At 45.3% G+C, this 19,656-nt stretch overlaps 1 long non-coding RNA gene across 1 annotated transcript; it reads right to left on the bottom strand.

Moving 5' to 3' along the window:
* Positions 1–4,132: 4,132 nt before the first annotated feature.
* On the bottom strand, positions 4,133–16,286 carry LOC142904128 (uncharacterized). The gene is made up of 3 exons (XR_012929344.1): positions 16,122–16,286; positions 14,194–14,294; positions 4,133–4,598 (listed from the first exon to the last, which is right to left on the bottom strand). It is a non-coding gene; the product is annotated as an uncharacterized LOC142904128 (long non-coding RNA).
* Between the last annotated feature and the right edge of the window lie 3,370 nt (positions 16,287–19,656).

Raw genomic sequence — 19,656 nt, 5'->3', positions numbered from 1 at the left:
AGGCTGCATTATGTGCTGTAGTATCATGTCAGAAAGTATAGTGGCTGTGCAGGACTGCTGAATACACTATTACAGCATGTGTTCCAATTGTAAAACCATGATTATACTCTATGATCCTTCTAATGACAGATAGGGGGGGGATTTTTTTTTTCTTTCGCTCAGCTGGTATTTAGCACATATCTCAGTGTGATGCTTTTAAACACGTCTCGCAGTTTCAAAGGGGGAGGAACACAAAAATTTGGAAGCGGTTGAAAGAAAATTGCCTCACTGGAATTTTTTCGCTGGGTTTTTTTCTACTTTTTTTTTTTTTTTTTTTTAATTTAAGCCCAACTGTACACTTACCTTCAGATCAGTCACAGCTTTAATTTAGTGACCACCCATGGCTTTTCGTTTCGGCTTTTCCCTCTTTCATTTTTTTTCCTTTCAAAATAGCCCACTCCCTCCCCCCGCCGCCTTCACCCACTCCTCCCCCCCCCCTCAACAGTACCTGCGCTTTGGTGATTGGGCAGCTTCAAGTCACTTGAGGTCGTATCTGCCGTGTCACTTGCGCGGCTGTCTAAACATCCTCGCTCGGCTCTGTTTACTGTAAGCCCTGGTTGTAGCTACAGCTTTAATAAGGCCCGAACGGAGCGAGAGAAAGAAAAAAAACACAGCGGTGGTGGTTGGTTGTGTAGCACAAACGGGGCAGGGTGTTGAAGAGGACCCAAAACAGCCCTGACAGGTTTATTTGACCATCTGCTTTAATTACAGGTACCGAGACGCTCGCGCGCTAATGCCTAAGTGTCACCCATGCAAAGGTGCAAATTAGTTTCCACTTGAGGAACCAGGGCGTGACGACGAAAGACGCGGCTCGGCCTCAGGCGTCAACGGCGAGAGAGAAGTCCGCGCTAATCAGCCGCGCCGGCGGCGTCCCGCGGCCTCTTAATTTCACGTGACTTGGCAGGTCGCTGATGGAAACATAGGGAGAACAAAAGAAAGGGGGGAGGGCGGGGGGACAACAACAAGCAAGGAAAAAGGTTGTTTTCTTGGCTTTTGGCTCAGCGGCACTTTAAACACAGCCAATTTTGTGCAGGAGTGCAGGTTGTGCAAGATGGAGTACGTGTGTGTGTGTGTGTGTGTGTGCGTGTGTACACACGCAAGACGGTAGGACAGAACGTTGTCACCGCGGTTGGTATTTCGGAGGCAAAGGTTTATGAAGCCTGCGGGGCAAATTAAACAGCAGCATTCCCGACGTGCCTTGTTTTGTACCACTACACTGAGCGCTCGCCTAATGGGAGCGCACGAGTGCACGGAACTTTATCTTTTTTCCCCCTCCCTGGGAAATGTTTGTCGTGTTCAAAAGGTTTTGCTATTTATTGCACGTTGGTTTTTGACATTTTTATTTCAGTCTCAATTTTCCATATGTGTCCCAATGTGTACATCTAGTCCTTGCTTTTTATGATCAGCCCTCTTCATTTCTGGTTCTGCTCCTGTGACAAGTGAATCCTCTCACTGTTGGATACATTTTAAAACAATCGCATTCTATCTTACCTTGGGTGTACTCATAAAGTGAATCCAAGTGGTTTCTTCTTCTTTTTTGACGGACGCTCCATTCAGTCAGATTTTTTTTTTTTTTTTTCTGCAAAAGTTGAGCAATACCAAGAGCTGGTAACAGAAACGTGGTTTTTCCCTTCACGTTCTGTCATTCCAAGCAGCGTTGGCGGGTGCTGCCCTGAGTGTTGGCCGGTTGGTTTCCACTGTGACGACGGCTTCGCTCCCTGTCATCGAATCCTCGTAGCTTTTACAAGGGTTTCTTTTCTCGATTATGCCTCCGTTTCCATTCCGAGTCTAGCGTTTTGACTCCTGGAGGAACTTCTCCATCAATTATGCTGAAGATCATGACATACGGTGTGTTTTGAATCTAATATTGCGGTGTGTGTGTTTTTTTAATCTCTTAAAATCCATCAAAATGCCTCAGTACGCCTCTTCACATATCTGTCATATCGTGTGAAAGTGCAGTAAAAGTGTTTCCACTGCAGATTTGCAAAAGTTGCAATGGAACAATCTCCTTTACTACCTCATGCAAGTGTAAAAAAAAAATGGTTTGTTGTTTTTCCAATTGGCATATTTTCTATTTTTCCTATTTAATTTGTGCAATTTCAAGGCTAATAGAAACTGTAAATGCTCCTGGACGCTTCTGCAACTTTTTCCCCTTGAACATCTGCGGCGGGCTTGCACGTTCGCAAAGGCCACGACACAAGGGCGGGGGAGGGGGGGGGGGGGAGAGAGGGGACCTCCAGTATTACTTTTCACTTTTCACCCGTACTCACCTCTGACTCATGGGTGTTACCCGAGCGAACAATCAACTAATCAGCTTTGGGCGCGCACGGGCCCAGCGTGGACAGTTTGCCTGTTATTCGCCGCCCTTGTGAGCGCGCTAGGAAAACGGGGCTTAAGTCAGGTGCTCATTAGCAGAACAGATTGTCTTTTCTTCCACTGCCTCTGTCCCTCAGACGAACAAGGGCGAGCGCTGACACATGATCCCTTCCACTAACACAGCCCATCCTGACCGCGCTGATGGGGAGGAAGAGCAATCAGACTGTGACTCACGTGGACAACGTACCGCGCTGCTCGTAGGGTGCAAACTTTAATCTGCTTAAACAGGCCCGGAATGCAAAATGTGCCATCTGCTGGGATGAAACTGAACACAGTTGAATAATGGGCACTTAAATGATGAAAATCAACTGTTAATTACACACAAGGATTTTTCTCTTTTTCTTTCAAAGCGCTGTGCAGCGGTGTTATGTGTTTTCCCTCACGCTTTGAAATGTGACTGTGAGTCATCGAGGTGGTCAAACAAAACGAGACATCTGAAAGGAGGTGACTCTCGTTCTTGGAAGGCAGCTGTTTAATGGCGTGTTTTCATCCGCGCTAAGCGGCTGTCTCTGTGATCTCTTGCTGCAGGAGCCTGGTGTTCCTTCAGCTCCCAACCCAGGCAATAACTGTCATTAATTAGTCTGATAAATTACGTCCAAAACAATGACATGTTTAAATGGTCCAATTTAGCACAAATCCTAAATGAGATATTACATCAAAAGCCCGGCGTTTCTCTCTTTTCGCCGATTTAAAGAGGCACACTGCCTTCCTGAAAGCGTTTTAAAGGTTACGATTTCCTCAGATGATAAAGCAGTACCTTTTAATGAAATTCTAATTAGTAATTTCATGGACTTTGTTGCCATCCATATCTGATTAGTGCACATTTTCACAGCCCACTTTAATTAAGCGCACTTACAATACGGTTTCAAACATTTGCCACTTGAAGGCGGAGCTCAGAGCCTCAAAAAAAAACTCTCTTTGTAAACAATAAATGTTGCAATTGTTGGTTTTAATTAGAATAAATTGCAATGATTTTCTTTTTGGATGTTTTTGTGGAAACTTTTGCTGCAGCACATGCCGTTCAATGTGATGAGTTGATGATAAGGTTTGCCATGATTTTGGGATTATTACTATTTACTATGAAAACAATGGATTTAGTTGCTCACCCTATATATTTATTTATTTACCAGGATTTTCTGTTTTACGCCTGATATAATCACTGGATGCAAATCTGCTGCTTTAAAGTCGTGACACGACAATGAGAAACACATTGCAGTGCGGGAGGGGCTGTTCAGAGTGGACGCTGTCACATTTCTATATTTTTATGACACACGCGCCACGTGATCTCGTTGCCATTTCAAACTCAGTTGCATGTCTCCCGTCGCATTTTGTCAAAGCCAATTACAGCGTGATGGCGATACTGCTGAGGCTCGGGGACTGTCGACTAGAAAGCCCCGAGACATAATCTGATTTCACTTCCATTTAAATAGTTTTCCACTTGCCGATCTAATCCTGGTTTCACAATATGAACCCTGACCCTGAATATCAACTGGACTGCAGTTGGTATTTAATGTTCATCAGAGCTTGATGTGGGTGTCTCCTCCTCACAGCGGAGTGCTTTTGACAGGGCCTTTGCCCAGCCGCCCCACGCTGGGCCCCAGTGGACCCTCTCGGGTCCCTAACCACACAAGTGTTTCCACGGTGGCGAAACTGCTTCAGTCTGACTGACTGGGGAACACACTTATGAAAAAAAAAAAAAAAAAAAGTAACAGACCACCTTGGCCCAAGCTCTGTGCCCCATCCCTGCTCTTAAACATGGAGTCCACCCTGTCAGCTCACATGCCAGAGCTGTAATTTAGGCTAATAATTACCAGACATCACCACAATGAAACATCAGTGTCTGAACTTCTTTGGAGCAAACTGAATTTTAATACATTTGGAAAAGGTTGGCCGGAGGCAGGGACCCGGCGCACTGGGAAAGGCGGCGCACATGTGGAAGCACTTTGGGAAGTGATAAATGATTTGAAATCCACAGCGTCCCCGAAAATGGAAATTAGGACGAACAGGTGTTAAATGGGAACCACTGGTGCATTTTGAACAGGGGGAAAGAAAAAGTACCGGGTCTTTGGGGCCAGATGTGATGGGGGGGCCGGGCCGGGCCGGCGATGGGGAGGGCATTGCTGAGTGGTCATGGCCCGAGGTGTGTGATGTGTGGAGGCCCAGCGAGCCTGACCTTCCTCCCCCTGCAAGGAAAAAAACACATCACTTGCGTCAGCTGTTCTGGTTCTGTTCTGGTCCTTGCTGTTGCCGCTAATACCGAGCTTCCCCACGTTGTTGGAAATAATAGAAAAAAAATTGCGTTATTAGTATTGATTACATGTAGAGGCACATTCGGCCATGAATGAGCCGTACATTCGAGCTGAAAATTAAGGAAGTGGCAAAATCAAACTACATCACTCCTGGCATTATTGTTAATTTGCATGGGTGCCTTCATTAATGTGGATAATTGCCGTAAATGGGAGTTTATTCACAGCGGGTCAGCAAGTGGCCAAGTATAACAGCATTCGAGCTACGATGACTAATTTTCCCTCTCCCCTGACTTATTCTCAGACTGGGAATTCCAGGCCAGAAGGATTGGACCAGGAGGCCTAAATGCCAGTGATTTCATTCCCATTATTTGTGGGGTCCATCCACCTCGGGGAGCCATTTTAAATGTGATGAGTCATTTACATTGTCAGAGATAATGAATGAATAACAACGTGGCAAGCGTCGCTGGCGTCGCAGCGAACAACCGAGAAGAAGAGCGTGTGTTGGCTTTGCGTTTCTTGGAGCGACAGTGAATATTTTCTTTTATTTTAAACCGACACACCTAAAACACACAACCTCGACTTTCCTTATGCACACACATACCGCCTCGCCGTTAAGTAGACTTTTCCTGATGAAGTTTCTTTTCCCCCTGTCCCCTGTCAATCTCTCCTTCTCCGCAGACTACATGGAAACTCTCTCCAACTTTCAGTTGAATCGTCCACTTGTTTCGGCTCAAAACTCCCAGATTTTCTTTTTTTTTCCCCCTCCCACACCTCAAAACAAGAATTCTGTGCCTCCGGCACGTCTGCGGTCTTTATATTGGGCTGTATCGCGCCACCCGGACCTGAGAAGGTACTTGAATGCATCTCTGCGCAGATGGACAGCTGCTGGGACTCGGTGGCCCGCTGCCCAGATGGATCCTAATCCTATCTATACATCAGCATAAGTTAACCATTTAATTAACCTTCGTGTACTAACCGCTGCTGTGGGAAGCATGCGAGGCGGCATTGTTTTGCCATGACACCACTGTATGGGAGTTTAATTGGCTTTTCCATTAATAACACGGGCAAACTAATTTAGTAGAACCTGTCCTCTTTAAACCACGGGAACAAAGAGTAGGAGGGTGGAAATCAATCTCTGCTTTGTGCCTGAGCCACTGACCCGTTCACGCTTTGAAGATTGCTGCTGTAAGAAAAAAAAAAAGCATCTGAGAAGTTATTTAACTACAAACAGAGACCTACCTTCCCCATTCCAGCTGCATAATCAGGCATAATAAGTGACTGCAAAGGTCCACTTAATGTATTTCTAACACTGGAGACCTGCTAATCCTGTCAGGGGGAATGAAATGGAGGGGGGGAACCGTGCAGAAGCCCAGCCATGGAGCTGAGCGTTTAACTCCATAACCATGCAGGCAAATGCCTGGGCGCTTTTCACACAAAAAGAGAAAGAGTGGGAGAATAAGCCCGGCCTCATATTTCAGCCCAAAGTCGGGATCCATTTTTCCGCTTTAGTGGCCATCGAGGAACACTGGGAATAACAACAACAGCCGCGGCGGCAGTAACAGCCTGTCTCCCCGGGCTGAGTCCTCATAAACCTGAGCCATTATCGCTCTCTTTACGGGCCTTTACAGGGAGAGAGCCCTTCAGATCAGCCATGTGCGCTGGCCCAGGTGAACCCCAGCCACCGCCTCACTTTGCTGACACCTGGAACCAAAATAATTGTTGTTTTTTTTTAACAACCAAGCAATAATCATTTCTGAAAGTATCCCTAAAAATCTGGAGTGGAGAGCTTGTGCTGTCTGTGCATCGATGTTTTCATGTTTGTGTAACATTTATAATTTTTAATTTTATTTTAAATGTTGGTGACTCAGGACTTAAGGTCTTTTAATTTACTTGTAAACATTGTCTCTATAGACTAATATAGAGAATACAGAGAAAAAAGTTGGTCACTGGTATTCTTAAATTGATTGTTGTCTCATGATTAAATGTCAGCTACATGAATTCTGTACCATACATGTATCATAATCCCTCACTTTCTAATAATTCAGAGCCCAGTTCCTATAAACAATTAAAAACAAATTATGAACAATTATTTAACATATTCTACCCAAGTGGATTTATTAACCATTTTTACAATACAACAACTTATTTGACTAATTCCACTTTAACTATGTCTATGTGCATACTAGTTGTTTTTTTGTTGTTGTTTTTTTTGGGGGGTCGGGAAGGGGGAAGGGGGTCTTTTTTAACAAAACATTAATTGTTGGGAAATCTTGGTACCTGAAATAAAAGGAAAATGAGCTTTTGGCACAAAGACTCACTGTGAATAATTTAGGGAAAAAAGGGAGAAGAAAACAAACACAGGAAATCAACAAACACACTGAGACTCATCAGATATCGCGCCTTCCACAGCTCCAATTGTCAAAACACCTTTTATGGCGGTCTTTGAATTTCCGGGGCCCTATTAACAGTTCAAGCATATAATCACATCTCCGTAATGAGGTATTAATTAAGCAAGGGGCATCTATTGGCCTGCTAAACAGCCTCATAAACAATTGACAGGAGATTTGTGATTTTTGACTCCCTGACACCATTAAACAAATCAATATTGGGTTTTTGCAGACATGCTCTCCGGCTGGCTCTCTCTGGTCTTTGCCAATCAGCTCTGTGGAATACTAATGAGGGAATTAACTGCCTCATATTCCGCATGTGTCCCATCAAACAGATCCTTATCAGGCAAGTCTCATTTGCATGGAAGAAGACTCTGCTTTGTAGGTAAAGATTTCACAATATGTCACTCATTATGCCATCCCACCCCACCCCGCCGCAATCTCCTCGCTCGTCTGGCGGGGGGGTTTTTTCTTTCTTTTTCTGTCAGATTCTTCAGTATCCTCGTCGCCACAACCACACACACAAACCCACGTGAAGCCACACTAGACATTTATAAGCCTGGCTTTGTCTTCTGGTCCTGCAAAAAAAAAAAAAAAGAAGGGAGAAAATTGACGTGATATAATAAACAGAATAATGGTTTTCAAGTGCCATGTTTATCCCCAGTATTTCCTCCCGCCACGCCTACAGTGTGCTCCTCTCTCAAAACGACTGTCTGCCTGTTGTCACCTGCCATTGTGCTCCTCTGAGCGCCCAAGTAATCTCGTCTGATGAATATTGCACTTATAGAGTGCTTAACAATGTTTGATGTTCAAATTGGAGCGCCGAGTCATCGGCGCCGCAAAGCATCACACCGTCAATAATAGCACCACGTGCTGTGGACCGGTGCACATAACATAATGTTTATCCAATTCAGCACCTGAGATGTCAGATGCCCAACTTATGAGTTGAAACGCAACAAGCTGCTAAGGTGATTAAATAGCAAAATAGCCGATTTCTTCCTGCCTGTCAAAGCTAGAAGTCATCATTCGACAATGCGCCTGCAGTCTTTATGTCCGGCTGCATCTCGTGTGGACCTGAGAAGATACTTGAATGCATCTGTGGTGCATTTGGACAGCCGTTGGGACTCCATGGCCCAAAGGCAATATATTTCCTATTTGTGAGCAAATTTAAAATCAAATTGTTTCAATAAAATTGTTTATTTGTCTTTTTGACAATGACCACTTTAATGACTCACCTTTAAGAGCTGTAAAAATTTTGTTTTTTTTTACATTATTGTTAAATGTTGATTGTAAATATTAATTTGATTTAAATAACAATAACATTTAAATAATAAAATAATAAGTGTACCTAAAATCAGTATACATTTAGAGGCTGCAAAAATGCCTGCAATTTGTTTTATTTTTTTTAAAAGATTACAACAAGATTATGATCTGTGTGTCTAGCAGAGCTACAGATGAATTTACTGCATTTCCTCACCTTACATTCCCCAAGTTTAGGTTTCAGCAGGTGAGCCCAGAGGGACGGAACGGCTAATTTAATCTATTTTGGGAGTGCGCTCCATACTGTTCACCCGGGGAAAATGAGTGACAGGGGATGGCCTGTTGTCTTTGTGCTGTGTGTGTGGCCGCGGGGTGGTGAGTTAATACAGGAGATTGACTCTTAATTGCAGTGGGGAACGCTCATCTTTTCTCATTAATGAGACGGAGCCAGAGCCTGGAGATTTTCTCATCACACAAATACTCTCCTCCGCTGGCCAGGTTAAGTGCTGTTTAGATTATTGGCTTCCTTGCATTTGATTTTTTGATATTTTTTTTTCTTTTTTTTTGTTCCGGAGGGCTACGTCTCAGATTATGAACACAAGCAAAAAGGCAAAAAGAGGAGATCGGAGTGAAACAGAGGTCAAGGGGAGACAGTTTTGTGTGTATTTTCTCGAGCGTTTTTCTTTTGCTGGTGTGTGTGTGTGTGTGTGTGTGTGTGTGTGTGTGTGTGTGAGGGAGAGAGAGAGAGAGAGAGAGGCTGTGAGGAGGTCATATTGTGAATTCTAGGAGTCCAGAAGAGGCAGGGTCCACTCCAAGGGGGTGGCTGAAACCTCTACCCAGAGCCTAACAAGGCAGAGGAGAGCACCATTTACAGGATCGCATTTCATTTTGCATTTTGTCCTGCCCCCCCAGATCAAAAGACAATAATAATTTCAGGGCTGCACCAATAGCAAAGTGAGTGTTTCCTGATGGATACAGATGTTGCGGGTGAAGCAGAGCAGAGGGACTGGAGCGGTGCTGCAGGTCTGTCTGTGAGTGTGGGGGTGGGAGGGGTCAACCTCGAGAACGACCACTGGCTCCCCATGATGCATAACCGTGAGGGATTAGAGCGCACAAAGCAACAGACTGTTTGGTGGAGCACTAAAATGTGCTCCTCTGGGGCTCATTGAAAAATGATTGCCGATTAAGTGTTTGAAGTCTGCCAAAGACGAGTGTGCGTTTTTAGTGGGATGACGATGAAACTCTATCTTTCCTGCTTATGCAGGCAATTTTCCCTCTCTTTTTCCACTAACTGTACCATGATGTGTGTTCTTTTGTCGCGCCTGGAGTTGAGGTTGCCAAACTCATTTCACCTCTTGGACCCCAGCTTGACTGGGAGCCAGACAACCAGGAGTGATAAGAGTGAATTAAGCTGTTGCTCTCCAGTGGGAATGTTATTATACCAGCAGAGAGAGGCATTGATTTCCATATGAGAACAACAGGTGAGCTTGTAGAAAACGCCTCAGAGTTTACTGAAATGACAGGTAATACTGCGGCTTAAGATAAAATTATGTTTAAGTAAATAAAAAAAAGAATAAAGCTCACCTGATGTCTAAGGACTGGGTCTGAATCAGTAATAATCTCGCATTTCTGGAACAGCAATTGAGAATGATTTTTTTTTTTCCCTCACATAGTATTTTTGCAACACCAATTGTACATATTTTGGGGGTATTCATTGAAAAAAATAAAGACTCGCAGCATGAAGGGGGGGGGGGGGAGCAGTGCTAGAATAATGAAGTATGGCTTTAAGTGTGCAGTGATGTCTGGGTGAGTCACAGTCATCCAGCTCGGACATATGGTGCCGTGTTCCCTTTGATTAATTGAAGCTTCAAAGAAGACTGATACTCTGCAGTGAACTGGAGGAAATCATTTGTGCGAGAGACAACGTCGGGAGCGATGACAAACATAGCTTAGTGTTTCCCGGGTTGCACCTCAATTCCCCGCAATGTCAGCTTTGAAATCTGCGGCACTCCCCAATAAATTATCATGTTACACTCATTTGTTTTCATTATCGCATCAAAGAGGATCTGGTCATGCAGCTGCCATTTTCCGCTGTACCGAGGCCTAGAGAACAAATGTGACTCCGGAGTCACTTTGGGGTTATGAAAACAACGAGGAATCCGCAGTTTAATAAAGGGTTAGACTCACATTCTTATGTTACTACCTAAAGAGAGCGTCAGCCACTGGATGGCGGAGTGAAAAAAGCTTCGTTTGAACTAATATTTTAGGATACACACTGGGTTTAAAATAATTCATGGCTTCACTCACTTCCTGTTATAAACTGAGGCGCTCTTAATTCTATGTCGTAACACAAAGGCATCGAGTAGACTCTAAAAGCTGTGGGGGGTGTGGGGGGGGGGTGGTTTGCTGCTAAAGTGTGTGTAAATGGTTAAGGAGTTTTACTGAAAAGGAGCAAGCCGGGGAGGAGTATGTTAAGTCGTCTCAAAGAGAGGCTGGAGGGCGAGGGGTGAAGGGAGAAGCTGGCCCCAGCGGACAGGTGGAGGTAAGTTGAGAGCCATACCACCCAAGGGGAGTATGAACTTGAGACATGTCCCTCACCGTCCCGTGATGGTCCAGGTCAGCGGACAGCCAACGCTGATCGGCCGAGATGCCCCGGCTCAACAGGAAGGATCCGACCCTCTTGGGCTCGGATGAAATGAAGCCAGCGGTGGGCTGGGTCAGTCACAATTAGGACTCATAAAATATAATCAAAACCTCAAGAGCCGAGCTGGAAATACTCGGGTGGTCAGGAAGGAACAGAGAGCGTCATTGTCCGGCGAGATCAGCTCGTGCGTGACACAGACACACCTTGTTCCAATGACTGAGATATATGTCTCAAACACAAAACAACCGCTTCAAACGCTCCCTTCAAAAAGCAAAAGTCACTTCACTTTGGCAAACTATTATACCTCCCATTAAGTGTCGTGACCCCGCCCACCCCCTCCCTCATGCGTTGGCCCTTTACTGCACTACGTATGGGCTTTTGTAATCATCTTGCCGAGACGTAGAAATCTTCCGATAGATAGCCATCTGAGGGCCCTGAGCGTGTTTTCCGCCAGCATATCTATAAGGCAGATTTATTGTTTGTTTTGGAAATCAGCTAATTAAGGCAGCTGCAAATTTGTATTTCTGCTGTCTGAGGCCTCGGGCCAGGATTAACGGTGTTTAGCATTGTGAAGTGTACCCCGCCCCCCCACAAATAAGCTAGATAAAAGAGAACAAATGGCAAGATGAGTTTGTGTCGCGGCGATACACACATCAAAAGGCTTTGTGACACGTATACGTAATTGTGAATCATTCTCGCAGCAGAAATCTGGGCCGTTTCCCCACAAGTGTAACGCAGCCAATATGTTGTGCCTTTTTAGACATATTGCTAAACTACAGCAAGATCATTTTGAAAGTCACAAAAGTCACTGAGCTCAGCAGTGAATTTTGTCATTCACAAAAAATGAATACCTGGCACCTAAGCTAACTAAGTAATACCTAAGGCTGTAAGTGACTCGGCTCATGTCAAACCAATGGCCGCAACCTCATAGGGAGGATTGGACGCTAGCTCGCAAACAGTTTTCGATATGAAGACAGCAGTCTTGGTTTGTGTAAGGTGAAATAAAATGATTAAAAACTGAAACCTTGACTTCTTATTTAGTGCATGCAGGTTATACATCAGCCACAATCAATGTATTGAGCAATGTATTTGGGAAGGTCGAACAAGTGAAAAAAAATATAAAATTGATTTTGTAAATGAAATATTATTACAAAAAATGTCACATTTAGATGGGCAAACTCCGACGAGTTTGACTCTTTCTGGCAAACCTATTAAGTGGAGTTGACTTGTGGACTGTCAACGCAAAATATATGCCTGTCACCAAAATGTACGTTTTGTATTTTCCAGAATTCAGGGCTGACCTCACACACAACACGTCAAAGGCACGAATTCGGCAACGCATCCACACTTTTATCTGGCTGCTCTGACAGACAGCTGTGTATCTAACATCTCTTGCTCAAAAAACCATTGACGCGGAAATTGCGGATAAGTCCTGGCCGCGCTTCCTGCTCTTCAAAGCTGACATAAATCACGTATTCCTCTGCGAAACAATTACAGCAACACCTGCGCTTAGATTGTGGTTTTTGACATCAAAGTGGCGCACAATGCCAAAAGGTATTTGGATTGGCCGTTGCTTCTTGACACTCATTACCCCGGCATTACACGATCACGTCAAGCATAAACATATTCCCCATCTCTGCCGTACAACCTGAACAGAGAGTTACGATATAGGCCAGGAATCCTTGGACGCTCGCTTGGGCCCTGCACGCCGGAGGCTACACCTACGGGTGACATCTTAACTCAATGGCTTATTACACCTGCCTGTCAAGCCTCCGCTCTGAAGTCCTTGCGCAACGACAAACCCGGCTTTCGAAGCCGTCGGCTCGCTGCATAGACTTGCTTACCTGCAGGAAGTTTCCTGCTTAAGAACGTCGCGTTTGAAATCAGATGAAGGCGATAAGCCAGAATGAGCAGGTAATAAGTCATTTTAATTGATTTGTCATTTATCTCGCTCTGACACGCTGATATCCATACTGATAGTATCTGCTACAAATTATAGACTGTGAGAAGATCAACTTTACAGGTTCACTGATGTGACGGTTGAAGATTTTGCCTGGAGATTGCGAAGCCTGAGCCCATGCGGCAGCCTCAACCCCAGCTTGAAGAAGGTCATCATTTACATGTTTCTCAGACAATGTCCCCCTCCGCCCCCACCACACACACCACTTTAACTCCCAAGTTCAACAAAGGAAAGCGGATTTCTTGTAACTTTTTACAATGTTTGGTTCTTATTTTTCATCCTGGTAAGACCCTGAGAAAACATGTCAGACTGTCATACGTGTCAAGCAAGAATTCCGTGCTGGGCACGTCATTAAAACCGGTGTGGTTTTATTCTTATTTGCTGTTCATCCAATCCAGTAAAATCTAAACACAAAACGTGTATGTTGTTGTTGAAGTGGAGCTGCGGTAGATAATATTTTTTGTCACGGCTCCATTGCGGCTTCCTGCAGCTGTGGTGGCCACAGAAGAAGAAGAATTATTGGACCATTGCACAGCAACCTTGATGTATCCCAGAGAAGAAAAAGGACGCTGTGTCCAGTTTTTATTTCAGGTTCAACCTGAAACAATTAAGTCGGAAAGCTGATGACAGTCTGCCAGTTTCTATTGTAAAGTAAACCGGTTGTAAGGTCTATTCTGTGTTGCTTTTACATGTTTGTCAAGGGCGGAAATGAGTGGGAATTCTAAGCATGTTCTGACACTGACAAAGCTCTTCAGCTACCACACTATTGTGTCCTGTCAAGCTGGAAAACAGCTCAAATGACACAAGAAATTGTTTCAAAGAGACAATAAAACAACCGAAAGACAGCTAATGTCAATAGAGGGAGGAGGGTCGCAGAAGTTGTATTTACAGCACACAATCTGCATTTTGCAAAGAATCCTTTTCCAACACTGAGGAGTCTTGCACTGTGGCTGCATTGTGAATCTGCAAAGGTAGGGAGGCATGTGTGTCAGAGGAAAAGTTTATTTTTCCTCAGACATTCCTCCACCTTAGCTCTGTCATAAGCTATTTTCTGCTCCACTGCAAATCCTAATTGATCGGGCTCAATCTTAGCTTTACATTACATGGGCAGATGACATCATTTGATACTGATATTTTGCAGCGCTCACGCGGGATAATGTTGTTTTGCCAGCTTTATGGCAACCCGCTCTCTAGACAAAGGCGTGTGTACACAGAAATCGAGCATATAAATGTTTAGACAATCATTATTTTAATTTAAAAATTTTAAGGTTGACTTACCTTTGGTGCAAGGTGCCAGTCATTGTGGGATGGTGGCAGCGGGAGTGTTATGCTAAGGCCCTCGGGGCTGGGTCTCTTTCAAGCTTGCATGCTTCAGGAGGCTGAGTCAAGAAGGGAGACAATGGTGTCATTTATTAGATTGCGAAGGCTCAGGCCCTGCTGTCAATCCACGGCCCGTCTCAAAGGTTAAATTATACACTCCTTTACTGTTTCAGTTGTAAATCAACACGTCTTGCACATTCACGTTGTCATTTCTGACTGTCAGGCGTTCTCATTCTTTCATCCCTTCGCAATCCATCACCATTTAAGCAGTGGTCCTGCAAAGCAAAAGCTCTGAAAGAGTCACTCTGACAAATGATGGCTGTTGGGTTAAAAGGCAGTTATTTCCCAATTAAACCACCGGCGAAGAAGCGACAATATCCCTTCACTTGAAAGTTGTTTTAAAATTTTTCTTTAACTGTGACCCCCTGAAAAGTTGTGGCCCAACTTGTTTGGCGGTAGCTTTTTGTCTTCTTCATGTTTTCACTTGCGCTCCAATGTAATGTTTGTTTTTCCTATCAAAACTTTACGCTCCAAGAGGACAACCGCGCCCCCTCTACCCCCCCCAACCCTCCCCGCATACCACAAGCTGCCTTTTTAACAAGACAATTAAGACGCTCTCCAACATTAGTCATTGCAGGCTTTATTGGCATTCATTTCTGCAGGGTAGTACAGCAGCCTCCCAGAGGGGCTGCTAAATCAACCTTAAGACCCAAGACCAGTGCTTTACCCCCTTGACTACCTCTCCGCGACTCCTCCCACTCCCAAAGCTTGTCCTTTAGACATTTGCTAATAAACAACAGGTCAGCACCTGCAATGGCAGGTGATTTATTTGACCCTGAGCAGCCATGACGAGCATGCGGCGGGGAGGGCTGCGGGGTGGAGGTTAAGGAGGCGAAGATCCTCGGCAGAAAAGCAGCTCCATGGCCCCGGAGGCCTGGAAGTCGACGCCCCCCTCCCCCTCCCACTGTAAAGCACTTACGGTTCACTTCGCTCTGCTTCTCATCTGACTGTTGGCTTTATTTCCCTTGTAAAGGACGTCAGAATTGTTGCCATTTATCACAGTGAGCTCATAAAAAGCCCGGAGGATAAAATAATCACTTGCATTGGCCAGGTTCGCCGAGGTACGTCCCAAGGTCCCACGTCAGGGACCCTGACCGCGTATAGCCTCCTACCTGGCCGCGCGACGGCGGCACGGGCCACCGCATCGCGGAACAATGATAAAGGATTAAAGAGCGTTTCCTTTGCATCTGTCCGATGGATTGAGCTGATCAGACAAGGTACAGAGCAGGATGTTGTCCGAGGACGTAACTAGCGCAGAATTATTGAGTAACAGGAAATTAAAAAATTCCTGCAATGCCGATCCACCACTCAAAGCAATTCTTTAGCAATCTGGCCTGCCCCCTCTCTGAACTCCGGAGCCATTGGGGGTTCGTTCCTTTCTTTTTCTTTTTTTTTTCTTCTTTTTTTTCGAGGTTGCAGCCAACGTCATGTTGCTTTTATCATTGCATAGTTGGTCTGTTTGCAAGACAACATGTGTGCGACGTGCACACAACACGGCTGACTCTGAACCTGAGCAGGATCACGACCCCCAAAAGTTAATGAGAATGCAGGAAAGTTTAATGATTGCATTTAGTCTGATTCTGGGCCGCCTGGTTCATCCATTCTGGGTGTTTGCTTAGCTCCCCTTGCCAAATTCAGATAGCTCTCCAGCCGTTAATTCCCTGCATAATACACGGGATAAAGGCCTAAATGTTCCACTGTTCCAAATCTCCCCTGAATAATTACACAGAAATTTTATTCAACGTTTATGCCTCTTAGAGACTGATCCTTTTCCAGGAATTACAGCAAGAGAGAGCAATATCTCACAAATCAGACCTTCAGCTTACCATGTGGGCAGCTTCCTTTTTGAGTCAGCAGAGTTACCACGTTGCGAAAAGGCCGACACGCCGCTTCCTATTATGGCAGTCACTGCAAACGTGCAGACCTTGGGTGGAAATAAAAAACGCCCCGACTGCTACAGTCAAGTTCAAACGGCGTTCTTTTTTAGCGCCGGGCTAAATCACACAGCTGGGAAATGACTGCGCCATGGAGTGACCTCTGAATTAGACAGCGCGCTTTAATGTGGGTGTTACTGTGAATTATGCGAGCGCATTACACAACCGCATTTAAGTTAGCGCAGTCAGGCTCTGTAAAACTGTAAGTAGGTGTGAATGAAAGCTGAACAGAGGTATCAAACTGTGACCGTGGCCCCTGCGCCACCTCTTTAGACTCAGTAACGCCGGCCTTTAACCAGCGTGTAGTATATTAACAAATAGAGGAGAAATTACAGGTGCATTACTTTACATTTCAGCAGCATGTGGTAGCGGTTAATGCAGCGGCCGCAGAATGTGGCCCAAGCTGGCTGCTCTCATTAACGGGGACGGCTGAGGCATGAGGGGTGTCGGGCCGCAGGGTGATGGAGGGCTTCCAGGCCTATTTGTTTAAGACGTCGGCATACCTAAACGCTACACGAGGATTTCGTGAATTTGGCTTCCTGCTCCGAGACAGCCACTCCTCCGAAATGCGCTGCAGCTGGGATCACGCACATGCTCCATCAGTCCTCCGTTACCTCCTTTTAACCCCAAACAGAGCGGGGTCACAGAGTGTCAGCGGGGGGGGTGAAGGGAGGGTTCATTTATTTTTGACCGTCTTTGAACGGCCAGATGGGCGGCGCTTGCCCGAGCGGAGCGATCGTCACAAAGCGTCGTTCCTGCAGCAGTCAAAACATTTTGCTATTATATTGTGAATGATTCATCTGGCCAGACCCGACGACGGGCCGAGGTCAGGACGCTGACGTGTGAAAAGGCTGCATTTACGCATGTTGGAGTAGAAACTCGTCCTCGGCAAGTTGTGCATTTGAATTGAATTCTGATATTCAGAAGCTACTTTTAAGAAAATACACGTCTTTTTCTTTACTTGATATGTTCAATGTCATACACATTCACTGGGCTTTTTAGTAAAATAATATCACGTAAAGCAAAAAACTAATTTCCCAAACTTTATTTTTGGCCAAGTTCCATACAACATTTCGACTAATTTGACAGTGCTTTCCGTACATATAATTAGGAAATATTGTGAATGTATAAATGCTATTTGCAAAAATCTTAATTAAACCTGGAAAATGTTTTTTAATACAGGAAGCTTTTTCAATCTAACCTTTAACCTAAGTTTAAGCACTGTTCTTAGTTTAAGGTGTTTATAAAACAAAAGTACTTTGTCATTCTAATTTGAAATCCTAAAAGTTCCCAGGCAGCCCGACAAACTGGGGCAACCAAAATGTATAAACAGTTTCCAAAATTTGTTGGTGTACATAATAGTTCAAATGAAAGCTTGTACTCGTACTTGTACTTGTTTTTCAGAAGCTAGCCCCTCACTGTGTCCTGCCCCCCTCAGCTGCGCAGGATCTGCTGACTCCCTGCTCCTCGGCAGGGCTCACAGCTGGCCGCTGCTTCTGGAAACAGCTGATGACTAAATGAGTACGTTCCAAAGAGCCGAGAGGAAGAGCAGAGGCAAACAATAGTTATATGGGGGTTAACTACGGGCAGCACCTCTCACATTGCTTGAACCCAACCGAGCCACTGCTAATGCAAAAATGACGCAGTTGAATGCGGCTCTCCTAAACAATCATCAATCAGTCACGTCTAACCGGCTCTTCTAGTCTGTTTCAGGGAAGCCCAGAGTTAAATCCAGCTCGGGAAAATTCAAGACGTAGTTTTCAAAAAAATTAAAAACAAAAATGCATTTGATGTCTCGTGCACTGCGCGTTAGTCTCGTGCGCCTCTGTCATTTGCATTACATCAACCTCGGCTTCCTTTTGGATTAATTGTCAGGGAAAAAAAATAATGCCGTGCGTGAACCCAATGGTGAAGCTCTTTTGTGCTTGCGTGCTTTGTGTGCGCGCGTGCATGTGCGTGTTTGCCGCAGTTATTTTTCCCTCTGTCACAAAGTGAGGGCTCGAGTGGAGTGTGAGTTGTGTTTGAAAGGTGGTAAACCTGCTGAGGCTCTTTAATTTCCCCCCTCTTCAGCGGCATGAGGGATGGTTCAAAGGGTGACTCTCTGACAGGGCATGTGATCGCTCCTCCGTCCTTTATCTGCTTCCCCACATTAGCACGTAAATGAGGCTGCACTTTGGGTTTTGGGAGCCGAAGCGTGCGCAGTGTAAACAGGAGTTGTACCGTTATCGTTATTGGACAGATTTCTGACATCCTAACACCTCCGTTTCATTAACATTCAAACGAGCGGGGATTTCGACACTGCCTCTGTTTATACAGATTTTTGAATACTTTGCACGGGGCGCGAGGGGGCTGTATATACAAAATAGAGTATGCATAGTTTTTCCGCTGTTTAGTGGAGTTATACGCTTCCATGCTGGCGACCTATTTGCTGTTGCATACAGATGATTGTCTAACTAATGCTCTATGTCCAATATGTTTATACATGTAGTGACCTACCAGGCTTTACAGCCAGTTTAGAACAAACCATCGTTACGAACTGAAGGTTTTTCCTGTATGTCGGGTACAATATGTTGCGTCTAATTGGCTACATTGTGCTGTGTTTTGTTTTTGTTTTGTTTTTTTTAGTTTGCGCACCGCTGTTGATGTGTATGCTGGAGCGTGTTCTCAGGCCTACAGTGGGGTGGCTGCGAGGTCCTAAAACTCCATTGTGATTCGAGCGGAGCTTATCGCATGGGAGAGAACTGGCAGCCTCTTAAAAGGTATTATATGTGCTCTCGTTCTCCTTCCCTCTGTCTGACAGGAGCCCTCGGGATGAAAGGGAAAAGCAGTGGAAAAAGAGACATCGGTTCCCGACATGGGGAAGTCTTTGTTTCTATTCTCTCCATCCCAAGTCTCTCCAGGAATCCTAATTTCCACCATTCACCTACCTATCGGCAGATAAAAGCCGGTTGAAGGGGGGGATTTCCTCAATTGAGACGGCTTGTAACCAGTCTGCGTTTGTGGGTGGATGGGAGGTTGTTGGCGGGGCGGGCGGGAGGGGGCGGTGGGTGGGGGGGTTTTGCACTGCACAAAGCTTCTGGAGTGAGAGGAGGTTGGAGCACAGATTTCAAATGGCTTTGAATTGGAGCGCGCTGGGCGAGCGGGTTCGCTCTAAAGGACGTTTCTCACAGAGACGGCTCCGAAACCTGGAATCTCGGGGGGGGGTGGGGTAGTGTGGGCTGGGGGAGAGAGAGAAGGGTGACGCACGGCACGAGAATCCCGACGAACGCTCCCCAATATCCACAGATACTCTGCGCAACACAGCACATAGCGGGCTGCTTTCTCATTATGTCCACAAACGCTCCCATTAAGGGGGTTCCGCTCGCGGGGGTAAAAGCTGGTGGGGGTCCGGGCTGCAGAGGTGGTGATGTCCAAGTTCAGAGAATGC

This window comes from Nelusetta ayraudi, unplaced genomic scaffold (assembly GCF_046127955.1).
Source record: "Nelusetta ayraudi isolate G7.1 ecotype Tasmania unplaced genomic scaffold, CSIRO-AGI_Nayr_v1 ptg000122l, whole genome shotgun sequence".
NCBI lineage: Eukaryota > Metazoa > Chordata > Actinopteri > Tetraodontiformes > Monacanthidae > Nelusetta > Nelusetta ayraudi.
This window is presented reverse-complemented; position numbering and strand designations above follow the sequence as displayed.